A 7,724-nucleotide genomic window follows, 5' to 3' on the forward strand; every position below is an offset into this window, starting at 1 on the left:
TACTCGCAAAACGTACGAGCCCTGACTGACAGTTCAGAGACTTGGTTCACGTACCACCTTACTATTTACAAGCTGTGCCAACTTGAGGAAATCCATCAGCCGTTCTGAGCCTATGTGGAACATGGGAAAATAAATCCTGCCCTGATTATCTCATAGGGTTGTTGCAAAAATCAAATGAGATGATGTGAGGTAAAATTTTAAAGCTCTGAGCACAGGTGAGGGGTAATTTATTATTGGGGCAAGGAAAACTTAGGTGAGGACTTTGTATGAGAACCTACTTCCTCAAATATTTGTACATAAAACAGCCCTCTGTAAACTAGTCTGTCCAAGGCCTTGTCAATAATTATTGTTCATTCCTGGTCATTTCCCCCCATTGCTACAGCTTTAAAGGGTGAGTTTTCTTGGAAATACAAACCATAGCACTACTTAATCATCAATCCCAGTAAAAAAAGTCCTTTTGACTTGAGAACGAGGAGTTTAGTGACAGCTGTTAGCCGAAATGAAACTTTTTGCTAAGAACAATAAAAACTCAGCTCTCTCACCCCTTGATCTGCTTTGCTTAGTTTGTTAGTGATTGCTGGGGTGTGGTATTTACAGAAAAGTTGAGAAAAGTGTAGGGGGTGGCCTGTCTTTTCACGTTGGGATGCCTGTGTGGTGTAAGTAATCCTCTTTCCATCCCAGTCTAAACACGGTACTGAAACAAGATGTTTGTGCCAAAAAGAATTCCAGGAGGCATTATCCTGGTAGTAGGGGGTGTGGGGGGGGGGAGTAAGGATGAGTGGGTTAAATAATAGAATCATCAGCCCCACGGAGTTTGGGCAGGGGTGGAGGGCGCACTTTTGTTGCCCTGGATTACCAAAGAATGAATCGAAACTCCACTTTCCCTTTTCATAAGCACCGTGTTCGATCAGTATTTTTGCCATTTACACTACACAGAATGTGGTCATGTTTTCTCCTTATCGACACATCTATGCAAACAGATTTGAATTTTTTTAAATAAAAGTATGATTTGGGGATAATTTTAGATTTACAGAAAAAGCTGCACAAATACAGAGTTCCCCTATGCTGGGCACTCCTCTTCCCTGCTGCTGACACCTGACCTTTCTGGGGTACATTTGTCGCAATTTATAAACCAGTATGGATACACTATTATTAACTAAAGTCAATGCTTTATGCCGACTGCCCTAGCTTTTACCTAGTGTCCTTTTTCTGCTGCAGGATCCCATCTGGGATTCCTTGCTGCAATTAATTGGGCTTGTTTTCGCACCAACACCAAAAAGTCTTTTTTTTTTTTTTTCTTTTAAAGTGAAGCCATCAACTTAAAATCAGGGACACATTTTACTTCTGAAGAGTGTAAGGCTCACGGAGGTATGTAGGGCTTTGCCAGGAAAACCATTTCCAGGGTAAGTTAATACTGTCCAAATTCGGATGGCGAGGCCCTAGCTAAAGACACTTTTTAAAGGAAAGGGAGTAAATATTTACCGAGAGGGCCCCTGGTAGAGGCTGGAGTTGGTAGTCGGGTGGGGGAAGGGCTGGAGATTTGGGATCTCTGGTGCCTCTGCCCTTAGTGAAAAGAGAATGTGCTTGAATCTCGGCTATCTGGATGATGGGGGAGGTCAGTCAGCCTCGGTTTCCCATTCTGTCACATGCGATTTTGATACTCAAGCAGGATTGTAGAAAGGTTACATGCAAGTAGATGAAAGCTTCAGCGTTATGCCCAGCACACTGGGCCTTAGTAGACATTGTTGTTGGTTTATGATATTAAGAAAGGGAAAGAGGCATTTTGGAAACTTTTTGCTTAGCAGCTGCTTGTTTTCACTCATTGCCCCTAAGTAGAAATATCTCCTTACAACATCGATGTCCACAAACACATTCCAGAAACATTCCTCCCTCTGCTCTTTTTTGTAAATTTTCTTGAACTGGTATGGTATACGGTCTTCTCTTCCTATCCCATAAAAAACATACCAACCCTCAAGGCTCTGGTCAAATTTCTCCAAGAAGACTTCCCTGATGGTCTCAGGGCTGGGGAAAGGGGAGAATTGGGAAGATCTCTGAGTCTGTTTTCTCATCTGTAAAATGGGATTGAAAAGTCATAGTGTAGATTAAAGGATATGATATATACAAAATGCCAATCTGCATCTAGCACATAAAAATAATAACAAAATAGCTTTTCTTTTAGGTAGTAGCATTAAGAATAAAAAGAAGAGTAGAAAATCGATTAAGGGTTTAATAAGGGACAGGCCTTAGTGGTTGATTCCTTGTATGGAGTGGACGAGAGAGGGCGGTGTCAGGAACAGCACTTGGGTTCTTGAGTCTTTTTTTTGAGCAAGAGAGGTGAAGGTGTTTGTGGAGTTAGGGGCAAGAGTGTTTTGTTTTGCTTCGCTTTGTTTGAATGGAGTGTTGCAACTAGAAGACATAGCACTTAGTCCTGGGCATGTGGAATTTAACAAGTTCTTGGGAAGGCCAAATATCCAAACCGTGTTGACTATCTAGGTCTGGAGCTGAGGAGAGAGATCTTTGAGACTGGGACGTCAGACAGAGGTTAGCTGGAACCAGACAGGAAGAGGCTTGTACAGGAAGAAGCAGCAAGGACTAAGGATAAACCTTTGAGGAACATTGACAGTTATGGGAGGGGCGCTGGGGTGGCTCCGTCGGTTAGGCATCTGCCTTCAGCTCAGGTCCTGATCTCAGGGTCCTGGGATCGAGCCCCGCATCAGGCTCCCTGCTCAACAGGGCACCTGCTGCTCCCACCCCCTCCTCATTCTCTCTCTGTCAAATAAATAAAATCTTAAAGAAAAAAAAAGAAAGAAAGTTAAGGGAAATGCAGAGGGTGAAGAGTCCCAGAACGAGGCTCAGTCAGCTCCGGAGCTGAGAAACATCTGGCAGTAGTGAGAGGGAGACCGGGGAAAGGGACGTTTTAGGGTATGTTTGGGGGAAGGGATGGACTTGATCATGTTTACATATGCTCATAGAGGGGCACCTGGGTGATGCGGGTTAAGCATCTGTATCTTCGTTTTGGCTCAGATCATGATCTCAGGGTTCCCCTTCTCCCACCCCATCCCACCCTCCTCTGTGCTTTGGTTTCTCTCTCCCTCACCCCTGCCTCTCCTGCCACTCACAAGCTTCCTCTCTCTCTCTCTCAAATAAATATATCTTTAAATGCTTATACAAAAGTTGCTAGTGAGAAACATGGGCTGAATACAGATGGGGAAGGGGTTCCTTCAGGAAAGAGAAGAGCTGACAGAGGAGGGGGTGAAATGAGGATGTGTAGAAAGACTGGGTGTGGTTATGGGTAAGTTTTTACATGGGGCAGTAGGAACTTGGCCTGATAGTTTTCTACCATCTCTCCTCTCACAAATGTTTAAGTAAGTGTTTCTCAAAGGGGGATCTGGGGAACCTTGGGAGTTCCCAAGACCCTCCCATAACTATACACTGGGACTTTCCAGGCGTTACATGTGTCACGGTGTCTCCATCTGATGACTAAGGGAATATGTGCTTATAGAGTCTGTGTTTCTTAGAATATTCTAAGATAGGGCACCTGTGTGGCTCAGTCGGTGAAGCATCCGCCTTCAGCTCAAGTCATGATCCCAGGGTCCTGGGATCGAGTCCCACATTGGGCTCCCTGCTCAGCGGGGAACCTGCTTTTCCCTCTCGCTCTACTCCTCCCCCCTGCTTGTGCTCTCTCTCTTGTTCTTGCTCTCTTTCTAATAAATAAATAAGATCTTTTAAAAAAAGAATATTCTGGGGTGCCTGGGTGGCACAGCGGTTAAGCGTCTGCCTTCAGCTCAGGGCGTGATCCCGGCGTTACGGGATCGAGCCCCACATCAGGCTCCTCCGCTATGAGCCTGCTTCTTCCTCTCCCACTCCCCCTGCTTGTGTTCCCTCTCGCTGGCTGTCTCTATCTCTGTCGAATAAATAAATAAAAATCTTTAAAAAAATAAAAATAAAAATAAAAAAAAATATTCTAAGATAGATTTAGATTTATGTGCATTTTTAGCGTTTAACTCAGTTTTTTTCCCTCAGTACTTCTACTGTGCTCTTACTTTGTCTCTTCAGTTATACCTGCTGTAACATCAGTAACCTCATTATCTTCCAATATATTGTTGTTTTGAAATCCCAAGTTTTCCTTGGGCCTATGCCAAAACACAAGAAGTGAGCATACTGTGTCGTCTTGCTTAGCAACAAATATTTCAAATTGAAAATGTTCTGCACTGCAAGATTTTACCAAAACCTGCTGTTATTTTGAGTTTTATATTTAATTTTAAAGTAAAAGAAAATGTGCTTGTCATATCTATTTTTTATATTTAAGGTTCAATTGTTGACTTTTGAGAGGAAGACTAGAAGACTCCCTTTGTCGACTCACAGCTACACGGTCTCCTTCTAAAGATGCTAAAACATCTCTGATTCGCAGGAGGGAGGAATATACCCCTCCCAAAAGACCCCCCCAGATGGGTGTAACTGTAAATAAGAAAGAAAATCTATCAAAAGTTATTTCTCCCCTCAGCCTTATGGATGTCAGTAATTTACCTTTATTGGCTTACACAACAGACCATTTTTGGATAGTATCATGGTTCCAGTGGAATTGTGCTATCATTTTGAAATTAACCATTCAGAGTGTAAAGAAAGGAACTGGGTTTTTAAGACATGGATGTGATGCAGTCTTTAAGAAGTAAGAAGTGTTTGTCACAACCTTTCGGACTAGAGATGAAAAGGCCACTAAAGCGTATCCTGCAGAGTAAGTTAGCATACTGCCTCACCTAACAAATACACTCCATAGCAGACAGACTAATTAAAACCCTGTCCACGTGACATTGATGGGTGAAAGGTCAGTAAAAGAAATCACGACAGCGCCACTTTCCAAAGATAGAGTAAATCATTCAAATCATGTGCAAAATTGTACTTTTGCTTAGAAAAGGGACAAGTCTACAGAAATGCCTGGACTTTCTGTTCTGCTTGTATTTGTCTAGTATTCACCACAACAAATCATCAACAAAGTTACCTGAATTCTTGACAACAAACACAAGCGTTGCTGAAATATTTCAAGTGTTGAATCCAGCTGTCTTCTCTTCAACTAACCATTAAAGAGATTTGCAAAAATGTAAAACAGTGGTACTCTTTTGGGTTTTTGTTTTGTAATATACACTTAATTATTAAAAACATGGCATTTACATTGCTATTTGATGAAATTGTTCTAAAATGAAGTGATGAGGGGTGCCTGGGTGGCACAGTCCTTAAGCGTCTGCCTTTGGCTCACAGCGTGATCCCAGTGTTCTGGGATCGAGCCCCACATCGGGCTCCTTTGCTAGGAGCCTGCTTCTTCCTCTCCCACTCTGTCTGCTTGTGTTCCCTCTCTCGCTGGCTGTCTCTGTCAAATAAATAAATAAAATCTTAAAAAAAATTCTAAAATGAAGTGATGAATAAATATTTTTCTCAGTCTCAATCTCTTCTACAGAAAATATCAACAGATAAAACCTGTAGTTACTAAAAGTCTTTTAGATATTTCAGAGTGTAAAGGGGTTTTAATACCGGTTGGAGGATCACTGGGGTGGAAGACTTTGGAGCGTAATAATGGTTTTAAAGAATCATTAATTTTTTTTCTTGTAATATTAAAAAACATAAAGCTCTATTAGAGAATTCTTATTTGTTGGGATTTGGTTAAGTGAGTTTTTACCAGTTTATTCAAGGGGAACAGGATGGTGTAGTAGAATTAGGTGAGCCTGAATTTGTTTTTTTGTTGTTCTTTTTTTTTTTTAAGATTTTATTTATTTATTTGACAGAGAGACAGCCAGCAAGAGAGGGAACACAGCAGGGGAAGTGGAAGAGGAAGAGGAAGAGGCAGGCTCCCAGCGGAGGAGGAGGAGCCGGATGTGGGACTAGATCCCAGGACCCCTGGATCACGCCCTGAGCTGAAAGCAGACGCATAACAACTGAGCCCCCCAGGGGCCCCTAGATGAACCTGAATTTGAATTCCAGCTCAGGTAACCATGGAAAATCGCCCAAACTCCCAGCCTCAGTTTTGGCATCTGTTTGTGGGGATAATAGTATCTACATTAGATGGGTTACTGTGAGGATAAAACTCATGTGAGTCTTTGTTACTTAAAGTGTGTTCCATGAACCAACGGGAGGTTAGCAATGCTGCATAACAGAGCTCTGAATTATGATCCGGGCATTCTGATGAGATCCCCACCCAGCAGAATGCACCCAGCAGAATGCCTGCCTGCCACATATTTTAGTGTTTGTTTGTTTATTTATTTGTTTATTTATTTATTTATTTATTTATTTATTTATTTATTATTCTTCAGCTGATAGATAATAACTATTTTGGTCTTTTGGACTAAAGTAATTGGTTTGACTTGGAAAAACACATTTGATCAGTTTATTTAGTCTCTTTTTCTTAATTTTTGATCTAAGTTATCCTTCAACTAATTTGAAAGATCAGTAACTTCGAGGCTTATGGTCTAGGCTCTAGAGTGTCTCTGTCTCTCCTTTTAATTTATTTAATTCACTCAACACAAATCAAATACCCAGTGTGTGTTCGCAACTATGCAAGCCACTAGGGAGAGAGTATGCAAAATGGACATGGCCGTCACGCCTGCGACACTCAGCTAAAAGAGACACGAAAATGAGCCAACACGTGGCACGTGTAGTTCTCAAGATGTAAAGCTTTGTGAATATCAGGAGTAGTGTACACTTAAAAATTTTACAGAGTAGTTTTTCCTTTTCTGGGTTTTCTTAACTTCTCTTTTTTTCCTTCCCTCTCTCTCTCTCTTTCTCTTTTTTCTCTCTTTTGTTCTTTTATTTTTTTCCCCCAATTTGAAAGTAGTTGTTTATTAACTGACCAGATTACAGAAATAATCATGGCGGATACCTTAGCTCATCCTTCTAATAAGCCTGTCCATCTGGTCTTTCCTATTGCCAGCATCTCCACCTTCTACAAAAGGGGCAATGTTTTTCTTCACTCCCCCTTGTGGAGAAGATCATCTGAAGGGCCATAAGAAGTTGTTTGCTTCTTTGACACGTTTTCCAACAGTATAGATCTTATGAATCAGATCCTCCATGCAGATGATGCCATGTTGACCAAGAGATCAAGCAATCAATGTGTTCTCTGTCAGGACAATTCGCTTCTTGTTGATTTTGGCTGTAACAATGCTTGGGGATCAATTCATTCACTGACCTCAGGTTTGGATCCCCTCAGGCTCTATATGGCTCCACAATCCTTAGCATGTTAACTGGAGCCTAACAAAGGTGCCATTGATGATCTGGCAAAGGTGAAGAAGCTGCAACACCTTTCGAACCTTTCAGCTCTGATCCTGAGGACAAACGCGTTTGGGTCTTGCAGGTACGTAGCAATTGCCAGCTTTTCTTGCCATGCTACCCATTCGAATCTCAGCTCTGAGCAGCTGCCTATATTCCTTGTGGAATATATATATATATATATATATATATATATATATATATATTCCAGTATACCTATTCCACATATATATAATATATATTATAATATATAATAATATATAATATATTATAATATATAGTATATGTTATAATATATTATATATATATATATATTCCTTTTTCATAGGTAAGCTCCCTCCTTGCCTTTCAAAGCATCTTTTGGGCAAACTTCTTTCTCAGATGTTGATCTTCAACTCTGCAAAATTCCTTTGCTTTTTTTTAAGGGTTTCTGGCACAGCAGAAACCTTCTTTTTCTGCTCTTCTGCACC

The 7,724-nt window shown here is 41.1% G+C and overlaps 1 pseudogene; it reads right to left on the reverse strand.

The window, feature by feature from the left end:
- Window positions 1–6,869: 6,869 nt before the first annotated feature.
- On the reverse strand, window positions 6,870–7,724 carry LOC123799543 (large ribosomal subunit protein uL30-like; annotated as a pseudogene).

The sequence above is a fragment of the Ursus americanus genome, chromosome 24 (assembly GCF_024610735.1).
Source record: "Ursus americanus isolate L20-20 chromosome 24, mUrsAme1.1.p, whole genome shotgun sequence".
NCBI lineage: Eukaryota > Metazoa > Chordata > Mammalia > Carnivora > Ursidae > Ursus > Ursus americanus.